Source organism: Triticum urartu, chromosome 4 (assembly GCF_003073215.2).
Source record: "Triticum urartu cultivar G1812 chromosome 4, Tu2.1, whole genome shotgun sequence".
NCBI lineage: Eukaryota > Viridiplantae > Streptophyta > Magnoliopsida > Poales > Poaceae > Triticum > Triticum urartu.
Genome location: NC_053025.1, coordinates 569,339,410 through 569,362,695, shown reverse-complemented (window position 1 = coordinate 569,362,695; position 23,286 = coordinate 569,339,410). Strand labels below are relative to the sequence as shown.

Sequence of the window (23,286 nt, the reverse complement as noted above, 5' to 3'; positions counted from 1 at the left end):
AGAGAGACTTCAGTCTCGCTAGTAGTTTCGCGTGGACTTCGACGTTTAGCTTGATACCTCAGCTACGATCTTGTGCCCTCGGCAAGATCTGGTAGTTAGTCAGGCTTCTTAGCCTTTTTCATTTGTAGATGTCTGTACCCAGACATGTTAAGCTTCCGCATGTGCTTTGATTTGTATGCTATGATTGTTGGGTCATGAGACTCATGTTTGTAATTTCTCGCTCCTCGGACCCTAATGAATAAATACTTGAGTCGTAGAGTTATGTTGTGATGCCATGTTGTATTTACACATATCGAGCATATTGTGTGTATGATTGAAATGCTTGGTATGTGTGGGATTCGACAATCTAGTTGTTTATCCTTGGCAGCCTCTCTTATGGGGAAATGTAGTCTAGTGCTTCCATGAGCCATAGTAGTCCTCTACAGCCCAGTTCACCGGAGTCCTGCTAGCCCAGCACTACTGCTTAGGACACTTGACTGGCCGGCATGTGTTTCACTTCGTTCCTGTGTCTGTCCCTCCGGGGAAATGTCACGCGGTGAAATCCGGAGTCCTTCCTAGCCTGCTACAGCCCGGGTTCCCGGAGTCCTGTCAGCCCAGTGCTACAGCCCGGATTCACACCCTGCTGACCGACATGCTCGATGTGATTCATGTATGCCTGTCCCCATAGGTTGGTGCCGCTTTGGGTTCACGACTAGCCATGTCGGCCCGAGTTCTCTGTCATATGGATGCTAGCGACATTATCATATACGTGAGCCAAAAGGCGCAAACGGTCCCGGGCCATGGTAAGGCGACACCCGTGGGAATACCGTGCGTGAGGCCGTAAAGTGATATGAGGTGCTACCGGCTAGATCGATGTGACTTGGAATCGGGGTCCTGACATTGAGGAGATAGTCCAAGATTTGGTGGATTAATTAATATTTTTTGAACACAGTACAAGCGCAAGTGTTATATAAACGTGCATACACTCACCTCTATGAACGCACGCACGCACACCCTACCCCTATGAGCACCATCGAGAGACTAAGCCGGCATTTCATCTTGAGATTTTACAAAGTCAGCGTAGGTGCCTCGTAGTCGATGGGAACAATTTGGATTTAGTTCGGTGAGTGTGATATTGAACCAAATTCCTCGGTGATTTATTTGATTTTAGGTGGATTTAGTTAGGTGATTGAGTCTTGAGAAGATAGTCAAAATGTTCGGTGGATTATGAGATTTTAGGTATGGTAAATGAGCAAGGTGATTATTATATTAGTTCTAAACAAATATTTAGATCAATTTGGATTTAGGTAGGGGATTGTGATCTTTTAACCTAATTTTACAATGGATTATGAGGTTTTGGTTGGATTTAGTTAGGTGCTTGTGATCTCGACAAGGTAGTTAAAGATGTTTGATGGACTAATATGTCTAGTAAGCGAGCATGGTGGCTACTACATTGGTGGATAAATGGATCTTTAATAAGCTTGAAGATATTTGAATTTAGTTAGGCGATTGTGATCTTGAACCAAATTTCATGGTGGATTACGAGATTTTAGCCGGATTTGATTAGTTGATTGCGATTTTGAGGAGATAGTAAAAGATGTTCGGTGGATTAATTAATCTTGAACAATTTGGATTTAGTTACGTGATTGTGATATTGAACCAAATTTCTCGTTGATTTATGAGATTTTAGCTGGATTTAGTTAGGTGATTGCGTCTTCAAAAGATAGTCAAAGATGTTCAGTGATTATGATATTTTAGGTCTAGTAGATGAGCATGGCAATTATTATATTGGTGGATAAACAAATATTTAATATAGTTTGGAACAATTTGGGTTTAGTTAGGTGATTGTGATTTTTAACCAAAATTTAGGGTGGATTATGAGGTTTTGATTAGATTTAGTTAGGTGATTGGGATCTTGACGAGCTAGTAAAAGATGTTCGGTAGATTATGTGAATTTAGATCTAATAGGTGAGCATCTTGATTATTATATTGGTGGATAAATGATTTTTCTATAAACTTGGACAAATTTGAATTTAGTTACGCGATTGTGATCTTGAACCAATTTTATGGTGGATTATGATATTTTTGATGGATTAGTTAGTTGATTGTGATCTTGAGGAGATAGTCAAAGATATTCAATGTATTAATTAACTCGAACAATTTGGATTTAGTTAGGTGATTGTGATATTGAACTAAATTTCTCTGTGATCTATGAGATTTTAGTTGGATTTAGTTAGGTGATTGTGTCTTCAGAAGATAATCAAAGATGTTTGATGGGTTATGAGATTATAGGTCTAATAAATGAGCATGGTGATTATTATATTGGTGGATAAACAAATATTTAATTAGTTTGAAACAATTTGGATTTAGTTCAGTGATGATCTTTTAACCTGATTTTATGCTGGATTATAAGGTTTTGGTTGGATTTAGTTAGGTGATTGTGATTTTGATGATGAGCTAGTAAAAGATGTTCGGTGGATTATGTGAATTTAGGTCTACTAGGTGAGCATGTTGATTATTATATTGGTGGGTAGAAATAAGGGCCACACGAGTGACTCAAGGCGATGGTGCCACTACTGAAAATAACTGGTAAACACGACAAGAGAGGCGGAGAGACTGTGGGTGATGGGAGTAGATGGACTTTGATCCAGCATCCTACCTCTTCAAAGATGTTTGATGGGTTATGAGATTATAGGTCTAATAAATGAGCATGGTGATTATTATATTGATGGATAAATAAATATTTAATTAGTTTGAAACAATTTGGATTTAGTTCGGTGATGATGATCTTTTAACCTAATTTTACGGTGGATTAGAAGGTTTTGGTTGGATTTAGTTAGGTGATTGTGATTTTGATGATGAGCTAGTAAAAGATGTTTGGTGGATTATGTGAATTTAGGTCTAGCAGGTGAGCATGTTGATTATTATATTGGTGGGTAGAAATAAGGGCCACACGAGTGACTCAAGGCGATGGTGCCACTACTAAAAACAACTGGTAAACACGACAAGAGAGGCGGAGAGGCTGGGGTGATGGCAGTAGATGGACTTTGATCCAGCATCCTACCTGCCAGTGCACTCTCCGTTCCCCGCTGATCCGGCTTGGTGTCCTTGTCCTGTTTGCGGATTTGTGTCACGCACTTGATTAAGCATCCCACGTTCTCCTAATGTGCGCCCTTGGCCTTGACGATAGGTAGCGCCGTGTTCTCGGACGCGTCCCGTGGGTAAAATTCAGGTATGCGTCGATTGTCTGAGCTCTTGCTCGCCATTGTGCCGCCCAGCAAGGGAACACATGATGTGGGATCAAGACAGCACACATAGCAACCCGCCACCAGGCAACGGACGCCCATCCGGACTTACAGGGAGCGGAGGTGGACAAAAAGGTGGATGTTGAGCTCCATAGTAGTCTCAACAGTGTGCTCATTAGTAAGAGTAGCATGAGAAAGAAGATCCTGGACATACTGCTCTTAGGAAATAAAGAAGCCATTAGAGGTAGAAGAAACCTCAATCTCAAGGAAGTAGTGACTTTAGTAAACATGGAGCAATTTGGATTTACTTAGGCGATTGTGATCTTGAACAAATTTTATGGTGAATTATGAGATTTTTGAATGGATTTAGTTGATTGTGATCTTGAGGAGATAGTCAAAGATGTTCGGTGTATTAATTAATCTTGAAGAATATGGATTTAGTTAGGTGATTGTGTCTTGAGATAATAATCAAAGATGTTTCGTGGATCATGAGATTTTAGGTCTAGTAGATGAGCATGGTGATCATTATATAGTTAGGTGAATGTGATTTTGACGAGCTAGTAAAAGATGTTCGGTGAATTATTGTGAATTTAGGTCTAGTAGGTGAGCATGTTGATTATTATATTGATGGATAAATAAATTTTAGGTCTAGTAGATGAGCATGGTGATCATTATATAGTTAGGTGAATGTGATTTTGACAAGCTAGTAAAAGATGTTCGGTGAATTATTGTGAATTTAGGTCTAGTAGGTGAGCATGTTGATTATTATATTGATGGATAAATAAATTTTCAATAAATTTAAAACAATTTGCATTTAGTTAGACGATTGTGACCTTGAATCAAATTTCATGGTGGATGATGAGATTTTTGATGGATTAGTTAGTTGATTGTGATCTTCAAGAGATAGTCAAAGATGTTTTGTGGATTAATTAATCTTGAACAACTTGGATTTAGTTAAGTGGTTGCGATACTGAACCGAATTTCACGCTGGATTATGAGATTGTAGGTGGATTTAGTTAGGTGATTGTGTCTTGAGAATATTGTCATAGATGTTTGCTAGTCTATGAGATTTTAGGTTTAGTAGATGGGAATGGTGATTATTATATTGGTAGATAAACAAATCTTTATTTTAGTTTGGAACAATTTTGACTCACTTAGGTAATTGTTATTTTTCAACCAAATTTACGGTGGATTTTGAGATATTTTTGGATTTAGTTAGGTGACTGATCTTGACAAGATAGTCAAATATGTTTGGTGAATTATGTTAATTTAGATCTAGTAAGTGAGCATGGTGGTAATTATATTGGTGGATAGATGGATCTTTAGTAAAAATGAAGCAATTTGGATGTAGTTAGGTGATTGTGATCTTGAACAAATTTCACGGTGGATTACGAGATTTTCAATAGATTTAGTTAATAGATTGTGATCTTGGGGGATGTCAAAGATGTTCGGTGGATTAATTAATTTTGAACAGTTTCAATTTAGTTAGGTGATTGCGATATTCAACCAAATTTCTCGGTGATTTATGATATCTTAGTTGGATTTAGTTAGATGATTGTGTCTTTAGAAGATAGTTAAGGATGTTCGATGGATTATGAGATTTTAGGTCTAGTAGATGAGCATGGTGATTATTATATTGGTGGATAAACAAATGTTTAATTTAGTTTGGAACAATTTAGATTAAGTAAGGTGATTGTGATATTGAACCAAATTTCTCTGTGATTTATGAGATTTTAGTTGGATTTAGTTAGGTGATTGTGTCTTGAGAAGATAGTCAAAGATGTTTGGTGGATTATGAGATTTTAGGTCTAATAGATGAGCATGGTGATTATTATATTGGTGGATAAACAGATAAAGTGATATTTAATTTAGTTTGCAATTTGGATTTAGTTAGGTGATTGTGATCATTTAACTTAATTTTATGATGGATTATAAGGTTTTGGTTGGATTTAGTTAGGTCATTGTGATTTTGACGGGTTATTAAAAGATTTTCGGTGGATTATGTGAATTTAGGTCTAGTAGGTAAGCATGTTGATTATTATATTGGTGGATAAATGGGTCTATAGTAAACATGGAGCAATTTGGATTTAGTTAGGCGATTGTGATCTAGTACAAATTTCATGGTGGAGATTTGCAATGGATTTAGTTGATTGTGATCTTGAGGAGATAGTCACAGATGTTCGGTGGATAAATTAATCTTGAACAATTTGAATATATTTAGGTGATTGTGATGTTGAACCAAATATCTCTATGATTTATGGGATTTTAGTTGGATTTAATTAGGTGATTGTGTCTTGAGATGATAATCAAATAAGTTTGGTGGATTATGAGATTTTAGGTGCAGTGGATGAGCATGGTGATTACTATATTAGTGGATAAGCATATATTTAATTTAGTTTGGAACAATTTGGATTTAGTTAGGTGATTGGGATCTTGACGAGCTAGTAAAAGATGTTCGGTGGATTATGCGAATTTAGGTCTAGTAGGTGAGCATGTTGGTTATTATATTGGTGGATAAATAATTTTTTAATAAACTTGGAAAAATTTGGATTTTGTTAGGTGATTGTGATCCTTTAACTTAATTTTATGGTGGATTATAAGGTTTTGGTTGGATTTAGTTAGGTGATTGTGATTTTGACGAGCTATTACAAGATTTTCGGTGGATTATGTGAATTTTGGTCTAGTAGGTGAGCATGTTGATTATTATATTGGTGGATAAATGGGTCTATAGTAAACATGGAGCAATTTGGATTTAGTTTGGTGATTGTGACCTATTACAAATTTCATGGTGGAGATTTGCAATGGATTTAGTTGATTGTGGTCTTGAGGAGATAGTCAGAGATGTTCGGTGGATAAATTAATCTTGAACAATTTGAATATATTTAGGTGATTGTGATATTGAACCAAATTTCTCTATGATTTATGGGATTTTAGTTGGATTTAATTAGGTGATTGTGTTTTGAGATGATAATCAAATATGTTTGGTGGATTATGAGATTTTAGGTCTAGTGGATGAGCATGGTGATTACTATATTGGTGGATACACATATATTTAATTTAGTTTGGAACAATTTGGATTTAGTTAAGTGGTTGTGATCTTTTGACCAAATTTTAGGTGAATTACGAGGTTTTGGTTGGATTTAGTTAGGTGATTGGGATCTTGACGAGTTAGTAAAAGATGTTCGGTGGATTATGCGAATTTAGGTCTAGTGGGTGAGCATGTTGGTTATTGTATTGGTGGATAAATAATTTATTAATAAACTTGGAAAAGTTTGGATTTAGTTAGGCGATTGTGATCTTGAACCAAATTTTATGGTGGATTATGAGAATTGTGATGGATCAGTTAGTTGATTGTAATCTTGAGGAGATAGTCAAAGATGTTCGGTGTATTAATTAATCTTGGACAATTTACATATAGTTAGGTGGTTGTGATATTTAAACAAATTTCTCCGTGATTTATGAGATTTTAGTTGTGTTTATTTAGGTGATTGTGTTTTGAGAAGATAGTCAAAGATGTTTGGTAGATTATGAGATTTTAGGTCTAATAGATGCGCATGGTGATTATTATATTGGTGGATAAATGAATATTTAATAAATTTGGAATAACTTGGATTTAGTTAGCCGACTGTGATCTTGAATCAAATTTTATGGTGGATTATGAGAGTTAATTTGGCGGCGCTTCGCTTCTTCCTCGAGGAGCATGTGCAGTGAAGTGGTGCGGGGGCTCGTGCGGCCTGCGGAGGCCTGCGAAGGTGGGCGGTGACACCTGCAACTTGTGCACAATGGCGACTCCACGCATCTCTTGCGCCCCGCAACCCTCTCCTTCCCGGCACAACAGGAGTAGGAGCAAGGATGCCGAGGCGGTTCAGGTTTGCCTCCACCTCGTCTCTCCCTCCTCTCTCACTCTGGTCTCCCTTTTTTGTCTCATTCTACTGCTTCATTCAAGCATATATTTTAAATTGCTAGGTATTCCAGGTAGTTAGCCTATCTATGGACTACACCTACATTTGATGTTAGAACTCTGATACTAATTTATGTTCTTGTTGCATAGGTGAATGGTGCTTTAGCTTCAATGATCAATTTTATTGCTAAATATTTTTTCCACAGAAAGTGTCAAAGAATATACAACTTGGTATAAAGAAGTTTTGTTATGGGGAAATAAAGATTCTTGTATGCAGAACTATTTGGGCTCCCGCAGCTGTATCAGTTGGTTTTAGTTCTCAGATTTTTTACTTTGCCTTTTTTGGCAAAAAAGTTGGATGTATGAATCTGAGATCTGGACCTCAAGTTCACTGCTTTTCTTTTCATCTGCAGTCGCGAGGAAGAGTAGGAAGATCAGGCAGAGAGGGTTTCACACACCTCTTCTACACTGACAAGTCTTTGCATTCCAGGATTGCCATGGTGAGCTGCTGCTGTAATGCTTTAATTTTCTTTTCTTTTGTCACTTTGTTAAAATTTGTTATCTTATTCTGATGCTATGATTTGTGATGGCTAGATGAGCTTTGTGGTGAAAAGTCTCCTTTATTTTGTTTACCTACAGATCTTGAATGCACGATTGATAATTTTGCTGGATAGGTTAGAAATCTAAATTATAGACATTTTAAAGGATTTAGTTGGTAAACATGGAAAGCCAAGAAAAATATATAGCTTACTTACGATGGACCTGAAGTATGCCTAACCTTGGACTGCATTTATTGCCTGTCATAGGTGTGTTTCTTTTATTCTATATTTGGGGGGGTTCTAAGCTATTTAATTAGGAAGCATACAGTTTATCCGTTTGAGACCCAAGTCTGTTGGCTACTGCAGGGAGCTTTGGATGGTGGTCTTGATCTTCCGCACAGTGACAGGAGATTTGCTGGCTTCAAGAAGGATAAGAAGCAGTTGGGCGCTGAGATTCACCTCAAATACATCTATGAAGGTCATGTTGCTGACTACATGAAGGTGAGTTGGATCCATTGCCCTCGTGGTATTATAATGCCATTTCTTCACTCCCTAGGGCTATCATTGTTGTATACATGAATTCTTTCTGGAAGATATATCTGGGCCTGATTCACCCATATAAAGTATCCTAAAGCAGTGTACTTTGTTCTTATTTCTGAAGGAGCTTACTGAATCTCGTTTTAACTGCTACCCTACCCTATTTCAGTCAATAGCTGATGAGGAACCTAAGAAGTACCAATCTCACTTCAGTGAGTACATCAAGAAGAACTGAAGAAGATCAAGGTGATTTTTCTCCCTCTTGTTAACCTTTGTCCTCTCATTTTGATGCTATAAACATGACTACATGAGGGAGAGAAGAGAATACGACAAAGTTAGATGAGATTTGCAGTGAAGAGCTTTCTTTCATTTGTTTACCTACATATCTTGATTGCATGATTGATTTTTTTGCTGGGCATGTTAGGAATGCAAATGCCCCTTTATAGGAGCTTGAAACTTCAATTTTCTGATGGGGAGTTATGTGTGGTTTCAGGGTTACAGATGCCACAAGGCTTGCCTAACAAATGTTCCTAGAAAAGGAATGATTGAGAAAAAAGGTGGTTCTTTCTTTAAATGTTTTGATCCTCTTTTTTATGCTAAAAGGAATGCTTATGTTTCACTATTTGTAAAATAAACATATGTCTGGTTTTAGAGCAAATTTCAGGTTAAACATTTTCACTATTTGTATTCCTGGTTTGAACATATGCTAGAATCATATCTACTCCTGAAAATCTTTGTATATATATGCAGTCGTTTTGGAATGGGCTATGATTCCTTTTTAGTATTTTAGGTTACACATTTCTCCTAAGAATCTTGATATTCACTATATTAGTATGGTATAGGTTTGTAATTTTTCCTTGGGAATCTATATATCCAGTCAAGCTGGGATAGGCTATATTTTTTTTACTCGGTCATGGCGATGGCACTCTGCCGATGACATGGCAACAGGTCAATAGTTCATGTTCTTTCTATACATTTTTGCAGGCTTTGCTCTCCAACTGCAGAACACTTTCCCACTCCCCATCGATGACGATCTTCCTGTATGAGCATTTTCATCTGTGCTCCCTATTTTCCTAGCTCCACTAAGAATGAAGCCATTAACTGTTGACTGTAATTGCAGGGTAGCTCTTTTAGTACCACAGAAGTTATTCCGAAAGGTCATTAAGCTTATTCTAATGCCAACTTCTGTAGAGGTGCTTGTCTTATTACAGTATGTTCCTTTTGACAAACCAACAGAAGTGTACAAATTATTTAAATGGGTTCGCAAGGTATTTTCATTAGCAATGCCACAAGGCACCAGAAAGCACAAGTAGCGAGATTGTGTTAAATTAATCTGCTAGAGTATGGTGATAACAGAGGGGCACTGTTTTTGAAAATTGTTTTTTCTGTTTCAATTGTATAGGGCCCTCCGCAACGATATTGATTTCATCAGGTGTAGATGTTTAGTTGGACAGATATTGTTCGTCACTTTCTTAGTGCATGCCTAGCTGTTTCCCCTTTTTACATTGCTTCTTTTCTGTAGGATTTCTTGAAACATAATAACTTGCTTCCACAATTGTGGAATGATCATGGTTTCTTTGCATTCCTGTACTTTCATATGATTAACAATTTCATGGCTAACCTAGGTAACAAGCAGACATCATTGGCATTAGCCAATGCATTTCCGTTAAATGCCCTGCTGGCCGAGTGCAACTTCGTTCTTCTTTAGTGGGTATTTGTATTTTCCAAAAAGAAGTTGGTGCACCTCATAGTTGTATTGTAGCCTGACTATTATGCCTAGATTTTGCTCTGTGATACAGAACTAAGTATTGATTTGAGCTGCCTTATTCCCAGATAGTGACTATCTAAATTATTGACATCAGAGGACGGGGCGTCGACCCGTTGGCTGGGCAGCTGGGGTACCAGCCAGTCCACCCGAGTTCGAGCCCCGGCTTTGCCCTTGGGTTGGTCTCATTTAAAAAAAATTATTGACATCCACTCAAATAAATATACAAGATTTGTATGAAAGGGAACCACTTATCTTTTTAACAAGAAATATGTTTAGCGTCATAACAATGTTCAGGTCGCACATGCATACCAGAACACTGAGGGGTGGTCTTACAAATGACAACTACTTTCATGTCAGTAATTTCTTCTGTTTGACATATTCCACGAGCCTTCTTGCTAGCTCCAGTCATACAATTTATCATTATATCCACCATATTTTTATGCTCGGCATTCCTAATCTGCCGGTCACAAGAAACTGTAGTATAGTGTCAGGTCGCACATTCTTTTTGTTTCATGGTTCAGTACAGGTCTCATGGTGAGCAGCAGCACTAGGTTGCAGTATAATGTCAGCTGATTGCAACATCCTGAGTTATTTTATCGATGTTTTGCATCTGGAAGCTTGAATCTCTTTCAACTTTCAGTACACATATATTCTGATTTGTGCATCTTTTTGGTTGTAATCATATGGCTTGCATATTTTATCGGACTGATCAGTCACAAAGATCGGACTGATCATATTTGGTACAGAATATCAAAAGAAGCATTTATATCATCTTTTTGTGTGCTTTATCTGTAGAAAAGTACCATGGGTTGGTGGTGTTGGATCCAATTACTATATGATGTAATTGACTGCTATTCCTAAGAACTGCTCCTGGACACAGTGCTCTATGTTATCATGTTTTACATTCTATTGTGTCGCCTATCTTTATAGTTACTCGGATCTTACATTTCAATTTTTGTATTTTTGTCTGTGCAAGTGTTGTCTTCCTACTATCAAACAACAGGGATTTCTTTAAATTAAATTGTACATATTGTTGAAAAATATCCTGTGTATGTCTATATTCATGCCTAGTATAAAACAAACATTCTTCATTGCCTATGCCTTTTCCTTCTGTTAATGATGATAATGTAGTTCTCCATCTTATTAATTCCTTCTTCATTCACTTGAAATATTGCCTAATTTTTGTGTGTGTGTATTTGGTTTAGCACCCTGACTTATGGTCAAACTGAAGGTGCTTAGCATGGTCTGGTATGCATTTCTCAGTTTCTCTTGATTTCTGTTTCTGTTTCTGTTTCATTTCATTTTAAGCCGATTGTATTTGCATACATATTGGAGAGGTTATTTCTCGTGTGAAGTTACTATTTTTTTTCAGTTCTGAAGCACCTTCCTCAACTTTGATGGTCTACTTTACAAGAGAAAATATTTCTCTGTTTGTATGGTGCAGGTTTCTTTATGGTCTACTTTACAAGAGAAAACATTTCTCTGGAAGGAGCTGCTGACAAGGTTTAACAACAAACTGGACGGAGTTCTTCACATGGCAAACATAGATGAAGGAACGATGTATGCCTTCACCTTCAGATGCAAGGCAAAGTGCCTCCGCCTCTGTCTAACTTCTCACTTCCTATGAGGACACCATCGTAAACCTTCGGTGTCACCTATATATAACTTGTGTACCAGACTTCATGTTTATGATGCTCTTATACCCCCCCCCCCCCCCAAAAAAAAAATCCCACCACGTCTGGGGCTGGCACACGATTTTTTTTGGTGCAGGTATTGCGAGCTAATCCTACCCCCTCCCCGAAGTTTCTGGAAAACGTGCGCTCCATTACCAGCAGTATCGAGATCGGAGGCGAGGGCCGAGCAGTTTCGGCGGCGAGCGGGCGATTTCGCGTTGGGCGCCCTCGTCGGCATTGGCTTTCAGCCAGGAGGAATCGATGCCTCAGCTTCGCAGCGACACGTTACAGTGTCTCCACCGCCACCGCTTCTGCCCTGAGGTTATTTGGCGGTGGGCAGCACCACGTGAAATCTAATGCAGAGGATTTGGGCATTTTCCTACCGGTGGAAGACCTGCATCCAGCCCCACAAGTCCTTTACTAGCCCTCCTTGCCGCAGTTCCATCCTCTACCGTCAGGCCAGGCTGGTACGAGATTCTGGCAAGGATCTATTTTCTCAGCCCTTTTTCATTACGTGTGTATTCTTCAGTAATGCTCCCAAATCTTTTCACTCCAGAATTCCAGATACAATGCATCACGTAATTTCTTTTGTTTAGTTGCCATTAGCCAGATATTCACATAATTCGAGTTAGATTTATTTGAACTGCAGAGTGTCGTACTGACGCTCACCCATTATTCATTCAGGTTATTTCCTGTTAATTTCTATAGAATAAACTAGATGGGAATGTGTTATTTTGCTGAGTGATCATATGGTTATAGCTAGGCTCCATTAGTTTGTGTATGGAAGTAACCTGCTATTCTCTCTTCAACCAACTGCATAAGTAAAATTATTGTGATTATCCATCTGATGACATGAGTAATTCAAATGTTGGTCTGTGTGCATGCTGTCAATGCTTGGCTCCTAGTACCTGTTTACAGATAGAGTTATTTCCATTGCAATGAGAACGGCTGTTAATATTTGCTTATTTTTTGGTTGAACCAACCCACAAACCAAGAGGAGTCATTTCCATTTTTGGTTGACCCTCTTCTCCTTTGTTCTCCTTGGTAGTCCAGAAATCAGTAACTTGAAAAGATTCAAATCAAGGTTTCCTGATAATTCTTTTGAATCTTCCTGTAAGGCAGGCTTTTCAGATATCCCCCATTTAACTAAAGGTGCATTCCTTTTACTTCCGGTGATATAAACTTAATTTGTCTAACCTTCTGTGCATAGGGTCTCCTTCGCATGAGAGATAAAGATGTTCCTTGTACAGTATTTAGGTTCTGTAGTAAAAAAAATATTTTTTTGATTGGTTGTTCTTACTTGTCAGTCACACAAGCCTTTATATTAGGCCTTAGATGCTATTAAGTACTAACTGTTAACCCTTTGTAGTTCAAGAGCAGAATTTCCACTCCCTAGTTCATATTTCTCTGCGCCTTATTCTAGTTCCAAAAATGCATTTTGATGGTGCAACTTGTTGATTGCCTGCTGTTATTGTGAATATCTGATTATGCTTGATAGCATCACTATCGAAGATGGCCTCATTAAAAATCTTAGTTGGGGAGTGAAATTTGCTTTAGTAGTATGTACTGAATTTTCTTATACAGTCATAAGATGAATTTCTTCCTGTGAACTGAGGACTGAAGGCAGGGGCTAGGATTATTGTGTATATTTACATTACACGGGGTCAAACTGATTCTAGTGCTCAACAGTATGATAGTGACCCAAAAGCAATAGTTTAGCCCCTGCATAAATCATGGGAAATCCCACGTGCATGGAAAATGTAACTATTTGTATTTTAAATATAATTTATATTTATGAAATGATCGTAAAATTACCTCGGGTGAAGAATAACTTATTCTGCACCCTGGGTGATGAATAGTAACACCTAATTAGCATACATATAGTCTAATCACCATGAAATATGTCTCTGTGTGATTACCTCATGGTTTGTTTTTTACACTGTCCAAATCTAATTAGCATATATATATATATATATATATATATATATATATATATATATATTCAAGAACAGTCATAGCAACTAAGGCAATGGGTAGATATGATGCTTAGCGCCTTTCCTTTGTAGATACTAATCAATTCAAACTTTAAGTATATACTGTCCTTTGTTGTAAAGCTGCAGAGATGTCAAACCTTTTGTTCAGAATTTGATATCCAAGCTGCAGAGGTGGCACATAATATAGGTCTGGAGAAAGCGAAACTTTTGTGAAACTTAGCTTGTATGAGACTAATAGAGAAGCTGCAAAAAAATAGTTTGAACCTAACAATGATAAAAAGTAGGTTGCCCTTGTAAATCTGTCAAGTAATTTTCTAAAACAATTTTACTCAAGGATTAGTTTAACTATTGAGAGGTCCTAATCCTGTTTGTACTTTGGTTCTTCTTGTTTTAGCTACTACTGACCTTGTTCATGGATACAGGAACCGGGAAGATCAAGTTGATTTTGCAAGTTTTGGTTCGGTTGACACTTATGTGTTTTTGTTACTGATTTGTAGCTCCTATTTTTTTTATCTTCTTTTGAGAATGTAACTCCACTGATTAGTAGGATCAATAATTACCATAATAAAGCTGCCACACTTGCCTTCTTAGAAGATCCATTAAAGAAACATGGCAAATCTCACCAATTGAAGTTTTTTTTTAAAGAAACATAGCCTGATACTGTTGGTAGTAGCTTACATTAAACCGAGAACAGTTGACATCATCACATTTGCATGGGCATGTCTAGGTTTTGCCTCTCAAGGAAGACACACCCATTCTCTTCCGAGTTTGAGTTTAACATGTATTGTACTATTTCCATTAGCACTATGCATTTCAGTTTTCAGTTTTGGACACTCCAATGGCGACATTAGGTATGCTTAGCAAAACTAATCATTCTGGAATCAACACGTCATATGACCGAAAATACATGGGCTTTAGTTAGCTCATAGTAACCGTGTACATGTTTATTGATCCAAAAAAGATGTCTTGTAAAACCGAATTACATACGCATTTAAGTGTAAAACGTGATCTGGATGATGGCATTATCCTTAACTATGCCTTGCCATGATATGTCCATACATATTCAGTGTGCTCTTTCACTTGAGAACAATAGTAGTTGTAGTAAGTTTTTCCAAAAGTTTCTGCCAAAAATCACTATGTTAGAGCCACTGGTGGTTCCTGAAATTGTAATGGGGAAGAACCCATTTATCAATTTCAGAACCAGCATTTTTGGATTGAATATTTTGTAGTGTGTTCGATTGTTTTTAACTAGTGAAATAAAATTACAGAGACTTCATTATTAAATTTTACATCTCTTGTGCTGCCTCGTTGACCTTAGTTAGGTAGATTAGGTAGCAGTTCTATGTTGGTATCGAGCTGGTCAACAGAAATTGCATCGGCGTACTGTGGCATCTGCCACAACGCAAGCATAGCTGCGACCTTGGTATCTAGCCTCTTACAATTTTTCTTCAGCTTGTAGTTTGGGTACATGCGGTGTTAATTTTTGTTGCATGTTCTACTGTTTCCTGATTCTCATGGAGGTACAAATATCCAATTTCAAAAGAAAGGCATTTGCCTCCAACTACCATTGTTTCTTGATGTGGTTTCTATTAATTGAAGCAAGGTTCATTCTTTAATTCAGTTTGGTAGTTGAAGCGATCCAGGTGAGGCCACACCATATAACTAAGATCTACTCCCTCTGTCCCATAATGTAAGAGTGTTTATGATACTAGTGTAGTATAAAAAACACTCTTATATTATGGGACGGAGGGATTAGTTATTATCAATTTGTCATTAATCATGATGAACTCCATGAAAACATACTACTGTTTTCTCCTCTTTGCAGAATTCCCCTAGTGTGAGTCAGACTTTAGAGCTCTAGCGTAATTGCCTTATGAAAGTCACCACTTGAATTTACCTTGCATTTTTTGTAAGGTATGGGAGAAACAATTTTTTTTGTAGAATGTACCTTTATAACATAATACATGATGGGCAAATGTTGTTAATGGATTTGTTGCAATTTTGGTTCATCGTGCACCACATGCAAATACGCATGACTCCTTCCGTCCCAAAATAAGTGTCGCAAGCATAGTATAATTTTGTACTCCCTCCATTTACTTATAAGTTCAGTTCAAACTCTAGGCAATAGTTGCCATTTAGTTTAGTTCAAGTTCAGTTTTCTGTGCATTTAGTTAAGTGTTAGGAGCAACAAGTGGAATCCGGTTCAGTTTTGTTCATAATTCTGCATATGTTGTTCTGTTCAATTCTGCAAATGCTTAGAGAGTCATAACGTTCAAGCAAACACTGGAACATTTTGCCATTAAAATATGTTCAATCCTACACGTATACAAGTAGCGACTGGAACTCTTATTCAATCATAACATCCAATCAGAACTACAATATTTAGTTCTCTTAATTTTTCCCTCCATATTCAGTTAACATGAGTGACTCAGTTGAACGCTTCGTGTACTTCGCAGCATTTTGGCATGGTTTTTTACACCAACCGACTCAAGTCTGCTCAGAAAACAAACCACATGATGCGTCGAGGTAGCCTTGTCTTCTGGCTCCTTGCGATGTGTAACACCCCCAGTGTCATGCTACAGTAACCCTCTGTGATTAAACTAATCATTTTTCCAAACAGTGCTTAATCACCTTTGTTCAATGTCCCATTTGAAATTCCAGTCAATTCAAATTCAAGTGAAGTTTGAAGTTACTCAAAAGTTGTTGGAAAAATGTTCATCATTTGTCAAAAATTCCATAACAATTATTTGTTAAGAAACACAACATCACTTTTGTGCAAAGATGAGCATTAGCAATTATAACAGCACTAATTCAGCATTTTTTTAAATGCTATCCTATTTATGAAAAATATCAAATGAATTCTTCTGGTCTCCAAAATATGGCACTGTCTAAGATCACCAGGGAATAAAAGGGCCACGTCTCATATTTTTCCTAAATCCTTTGGATGCTCCAATAAATCATTTCCCCTCTTTGTTTTAAATTAAAAGAAAAAAACAGAATAAAGAAAGGGTAGAGGCTTACCTGGCCTTTGGGCCGCAGCTGTTCCCAGCCCAGTCCACCTAACCGCATCGTCGTCCTCAACGACACGGCGACAGCAGCCTCGCTGTCGTGCATCCAGCGGTCCTCGACGCCGTTAAGACCTGCCTCGAGTCCCTCTCGCCCTCCCACAAACCTTAGCTACCCATTTGCCCCCGCGCGCGTCTCCCTTTCTCGTTCCCCACCTCACTCGAAACGCTCGCCGCCGTCGCCGCTCGATTCCATGGCCATCGTGCCTCCAACGCCTCAATCTGGTGCTCACCGTCTTCCTCATCATCGTCTATGTCGCCTACGCCATCGGGATCGAGTCGAGCGCCTCTACTCCGACCAGAACGAGCTCGTCTTCAACCTTCGGATCACCGGCGTTCGTCGCCGATTTTGGCTAAATCGCGCCCTCCCCGAGCTCAGCTCCTGCCTCTCCTCCCTCTCTCCGTTAGCTCGCCCACTTTTTTTAGCCGCCGATGCCATCGACGACCGAACACCCCACCGCTCGCTGCTACCTCTTGAGCATGTGTTGGTTTTCCCTTGAAGAGGAAAGGGTGATGCAGCAAAATAGCGTAAGTATTTCTCTCAGTTTTTAAGAACCAAGGTATCAATCCAGTAGGAGACTACACGCAAATCGTCTAGTACCTGCACAAACAAACAAGAACTTCGCAACCAACGCGATAAAGGGGTTGTCAATCCCTTCACGGTCACTTATGAAAGTGAGATCTGATAGAGATAATAAGATAAATATTTTTGTATTTTTGTTGTATAGATTGAAAAGTAAAGATTGTAAAATAAATAGTAAACTATAATTGTAAATTGGAAACTTATATGATGTAAAGTAGACTCGGGGGCCATAGGTTTCACTAGTGGCTTCTCTCAAGATAGCATATATTACGATGGCTGAACAAATTACTGCCGAGCAATTGATAGAAAAGCGCATAATTATGAGAATATCTAGGCATGATCATGAACATAGGCATCATGTCCGTGTCAAGTAGACCGAAATGATTCTGCATCTACTACTATTAGTCCACACATCGACCACTATCCAGCATGCATCTAGAGTATTAAGTTCATAAAAACAGAGTAACACATTAGGCAAGATGACATGGTGTAGAGGGATAAACTCAATCAATATGATATAAATCCCATCTTTTTATCCTTGATGGCAACAATACAATACGTGCCTTGCTGCCCCTGCTGTCACTGGGAAAGAACACCGCAAGATTGAACCCAAAACTAAACACTTCTCCCATTGCAAGAAAGATCAATCTAGTAGGCCAAACCAAACTGATAATTCGAAGAGACTTGCAAAGATAACAAATTATACATAAAAGATTTCAGAGAAGAATCAAATATTGTTCATAGATAATCTTGATCATAAACCCACAATTCATCGGATCTCGACAAACACACCGCAAAAAGAATTACATCAAACAGATCTCCAAGAAGATCGAGGAGAACTTTGTATTGAGATCCAAAGAAAGAGAAGAAGAAGTCATCTAGCTAATAACTATGGACCCGAAGGTCTGTGGTAAACTACTCACATATCATCGAAGAGGCTATGGTGTTGATGTAGAAGGCCTCCGTGATCGAATCCCCCTTCGGCAGATCGCCAGAAAAAGGTCTTTAGATGGGATTTCACGGGTACAGAAGGTTGCGGCTCCCCCTGATGTTTTCAGGGTATAAGAGTATATATAGGCGAAAGAAGTAGGTCGATGGAGCTACGAGGGGCCCACAAGGGTGGGGTGCGCGCCTGCCCCTGGGCACGCCGCCCTACCTCGTGGTCGCCTCATTGCTTCCTTGACCTCCACTCCAAGTCTCCTGGATTGCGTTTGTTCCAAAAAAAGATCATCGTGAAGGTTTCATTCCATTTGGATTTCGTTTGATATTCCTTTTCTTCGAAACACTGAAATAGGCAAAAAAATAGCAATTTGCACTGCGCCTTCGGTTAATAGGTTAGTTCCAAAAATAATATAAAAGTGCATAATAAAGCCCATTAAATGTCCAAAACAGATAATATAATAGCATAGAACAATAAAAAATTATAGATACGTTGGAGACGTATCACTCGTGCTCGTCGCTGGCGTAGCCACAGTGACCTTTGGGTCCCGTGCGTGCCACCGTCACACTCATCGCGTCGCGTAGAGGCCGTCTGGCCATTTATTTGCTCGCTAGCACGCCCGCATCGCCAATCGTCATCGCTCCCGAGCGCCGCCGTCCGCCGACGAGCTCGCCATCGTTGCTACGGTTCTCCTCCGGCCACACCACCGCCGCAGATCACCTCTCCGTCGCACGCTCTTTCCAACGCACCCACGCACGACCCTCTCCATGCTCTGTGCATGTTTTCCGGTGATGTCCGCCACGCGCCGCCGCGCGAAATGGTCACCGGCGTTGCTCCAGCGCTGGTGGGGCCCGCCTCTGGGTCGCTGCCCATGGCCCTCTGGACCCAGGTCACCACGTTGACCGTGGTCAACTTTGCTGACTGGGCACTCATTGCCACTGACACGCCCCCCCTCGCATAATTAAACTAATTAAAACATTGTCCTAAATAAAAATAATTAGCTAAACTAATGAGTCACTGACAGAAGGGGTCCAGTCACTAATTACTCTGCTTAAATAAAAATGAACTGTTGTTAGCCCACTGCCAATGACAGGTGGGCCCCACTGGCCAGGTTTGACCTGGTCAGCGCGGCTGTTGATTATTGACGTCACTATGATGTCATCCTGATGCAATATTCCTTTTTTGTTAATTTAAATAGTTTCTAAAAATGTTTAAATCTTTTACAATTCGTAGAAAGTAAACCGTAGCTCGGATTGAAAAAGTTTATATATGAAAGTTGCTCAGAAAAATTCAACAAATTCGAATACGCGGTCCGTTCATCTGTCACATGCCCATAGCATGCTGAACATGGAACATTCCCCCTCCGGTCATTTGTCTGACACGGGTCCGGAACCGGGAAATCATTCCCGGTTGAATTCCCCCTTCACCTATATCGTGTAGCCATACGTTAGGTCAGACCCGGCTCATCATATTGCCATGTTATGCTTTGTGATGCTTTGTTTGCTTTATACTTATTGTTTCTCCCTCCTCTTCTCTCCGGTAGACCCCGAGGCCGATGATGCCTCGGTGATCGACCTCGTCGACGACCCTTCTTTTGCAGCAAAGCTTCCAAGCAAGCAAGCCCCCCTTCAGCATTCCAATATCGCTCATTTCTTTCCCTCTCATGCTCGAACTCCTACTGCTTTTTGTATGATCCTATTCTGATGCATAGCCTGTTTTTGTTACCTGCTTTCATACCTTACCTACTTATTCTAAACTGCTTAGTATAGGTTGATTAGAGATCCATCAGTGACCCCCACCTTGTCCCAGTTGCCCCTGCTTTATGTTCGATGACTCGATCGACGTGATCGACGTCCAGGCCCCGACACCGCACATCACCCCCCTTAGTTGTACGACTCTGCAGAGTTACTATCGAGTGTCGAGGGTGATACCTCATCAGCACTTCTGATGTTAACCCTGCAGTGTAGCTATTCGATCGTGGTCATCAAGGGTGATTCCTCCTTGACCACTCCCGATAATGACGCTGTCGTGCAACCCCTCAAGTGTGGACCAACGAGGGTGATTCCTCCAAGTCCACCTTGATGGTTACATTGAGTGGGAATTCATCGAGGGTGATTCCTCAGGTTTCCCCCTTGTTCTTTCAGACACACGGTTACTTTGACTTACCACAGAGCCATGATGACATCGGGTCGGCCCCGAGGGGTACCCGCGAGTGATGTGAAGTTGGGTTGATCTGGAGGATACCCGCAAGTTTTCCACATGGCACGACCGGGCATTCTTAGCCCTTGCCGCAAGTCTGTGAGACGGGACGACGGGACCACATATCGTGGATCATTGATCGACCGCACTATCAAGACACTAACGGTTTGGATATTTGATCCGAGTAGGCCTCTAGCCTTTTTCGCACTAACCACCACGTGGGAATAAGTATGGGCACTCTGCGTCGTATGTATCAGCCGAAAGCTCTATGGACGTCAGCGATGGAGCGGCGCGCACCGGGTTGGACTGGAATGTCTCGCTTGTATAAGGGAGGCTAGGTCTGCTCACCGGCAGCGTACACAACGTGCAGGATTGCAAAGGGCGATGGCCCATGACCCCTTCACATTTAGGATGTAGACCGGTGTACATGCCTCTCTGTTGAGCCTAGGTAGGACTGCGGTGTGTTGATTGGCCGAGGCCGGTCATGACCTGATGGTGTGTCCGACCGGAGTTGATCGAGCGTGTTGAGTAAGTTGGTGCACCCCTGCAGGGAAGAAAACATCTATCGATAGCCTGTCCTACGGTAACAGACTCTCGGAGTTGTATCCCGATCGATACAACTAGAACTGGATACTGGATGCTAAGGCATGTAATGGATATTACGGCTCCAAGATTGTTTCTTCGCAGGGAATCGAGGAAGCGATCTCTGGGCGCTAATGTTACAACATGTTTGCTAAATATATACTGCCATTCTATACTCTTCTGAATGCTGCAAGATGCTTGGAGCTGCTTGAAGATGCTAGTCTTCGATAGGCTTGGCTTTCCCCTTCTCTTCTAGCATTCTGCAGTTTAGTCCACAGATACAACCCTTTCCTTTGATACAGATGCATACTTAGTTTAGATCTGATGTAAGTCTTGCGAGTACTTTGAATGAGTACTCACGGTTGCTTTGCTACATCTTTTCCCCCACACCCGATTGTTGCGACCAGATGACGGATCCCAGGAGCCAGACGACACCACTGATGACTACTACTACCCCGAGGGTGCCTACTACTACGTGACAGCCGCTGATGACCTGGAGTAGTTAGGAGGATCCCAGGCAGGAGGCCTTGCCTTTTCGATCGTTGTTGCTTTTGTGCTAGCCTTCTTAAGGCAGACTTGTTTAACTTATGTCTGTACTCAGATATTGTTGCTTCCGCTGACTATGTGTATTCGAGCTTATGTATTCGAGCCCTTGAGGCCCCTGGCTTGTAATATAAAGCTTGTATTATTTTAATTTGTGTCTAGAGTTGTGTTGTGATATCTTCCTGTGAGTCCCTGATCTTGATCGTACACATTTGCGTGTATGATTAGTGTACGATTGAATTGGGGGCGTCACTAGTTGGTATCAGAGCCGACTGCCTTTAGGAATCCCCTTCCAAACTCCTTGGCCGAAGTTGAGTCTAGTCATTCCAAAACTTTTTACTAACATGGCTGTGTGTCTTACAGGCCCACGTCGCCATTGGGTGGTATTATGATCTTTTACTCCTCGTCTATAATCTAGGACTCCGATCTCTCTCCTATTTGGGTTAAATGATCTTGCTAACTCTAACTCTAGGTTCACGTAAATACTATCTCCCGGAGAGCCCCTCGGTCCGAATGATCGGTTGTTTCACCAGAACCGAAGACACCCTATGATGTTCTCTCGAGACTATGTGTCATCGCTTTTACAATTCCCTACCACCGATGTATCCTTATGGATAACTACCTACATTTGTCATTCATACATTCACCCCCAGTTGATCTTGTTATTACAAGATACACCGAAATTCTCTCTATTGTTCCGAGAATACTTTGTGCCTACTTCCTTGCAGTTCTTTGCCTCCTGAATACCCCTACGGATAATTTCTCGCACTTATCGAGTATCTGCTCATCCCCAGATGATTCATGTGTTTGACAAAATCCTTTGAAATACTATTCGATCTTCCGAAATCCTTAGAAGCCTATTACTCTTGAAAGTCCCGCGTACCTGCATTATGGTTAATTCCATATTTCTAGTAATCTTCGTTGACATCCTCTGTCGCTATCGTTTTGAGTCTTGTCCGTCCCTTGATCCAATATGTTGCGAATGCTCGCAATCCTCAATCAGATCCTAGGATTCATCCTTCCGGCTCTGACATCATTTTAAACATGAGCTGGATCTCGACCGATCAAATTGTCGTCGATTGTACCCCTAAGCTTACTCAACTTATCCATCCTTAATTAGAGCGTTTGCTTCTGATTCCTTAATTTGGAAGTCATAATTCCTCTACATTGAGCTTTGAATTAGTCAGTTGTTTCTATCATATGATCTCCTTGCATTCTTTCTCCTTCTAGTTGAGTACCGATGCTCACATCAGATCCCTTGTGGACTCGAGATCCTTTGTTGGATTTCAACCAACAACGTCCTTCATATTCAATAACCTTGTGAGTTTTCCCTCGGATACATAATGCCATTGGTAAATCCTATTCTCTGATTTGATCAACCATGCTCTGTTATCGAGTTGGTGATATTTACTCTTGAAGCTTGTGGTATACGTTTCTAAGATGCCCTGATGGGATGCACCTATGCCTTTTCTAATCTGTGTGAATCCAGAAGCTACTACGGATTATACTCTACTGGCTTTTCGTCAGATAAAATTCCAACACTACAACTCCTTCGAAAGTGGTTAGTGAATGAAAAGTTGTGCATTGGAGAAGTGGGAGTCGACCTTGAACTTTGTGTTCATGCCCATGGACACGATGTAGATCTTATCATTAACGCTTCTCTTAAATTAATTATTCCTTGGGTATAAGTTCATCTTATATCTGGGATCTGTCCTTTACAATCGTGGTTCCAACCATG

General features: G+C 40.0%; 1 long non-coding RNA gene across 5 annotated transcripts; it reads left to right on the top strand.

Annotated features, from left to right (window-relative positions):
• Positions 1 to 759: 759 nt before the first annotated feature.
• LOC125552749 lies at positions 760 to 16,931 on the top strand. 5 transcript variants are annotated; one of them, XR_007303782.1, is made up of 8 exons: positions 760 to 7,093; positions 7,539 to 7,625; positions 8,031 to 8,165; positions 8,371 to 8,447; positions 8,695 to 8,758; positions 9,186 to 9,241; positions 9,322 to 12,109; positions 14,059 to 16,931. It is a non-coding gene; the product is annotated as an uncharacterized LOC125552749 (long non-coding RNA). The 5 variants fall into 5 exon arrangements; XR_007303783.1 differs by lacking the exon at positions 14,059 to 16,931 and having other exon boundaries at positions 9,322 to 9,358; positions 11,414 to 12,359; XR_007303784.1 differs by lacking the exon at positions 14,059 to 16,931 and having other exon boundaries at positions 9,322 to 9,394; positions 11,414 to 12,359.
• The last annotated feature ends 6,355 nt before the right edge of the window (positions 16,932 to 23,286 follow it).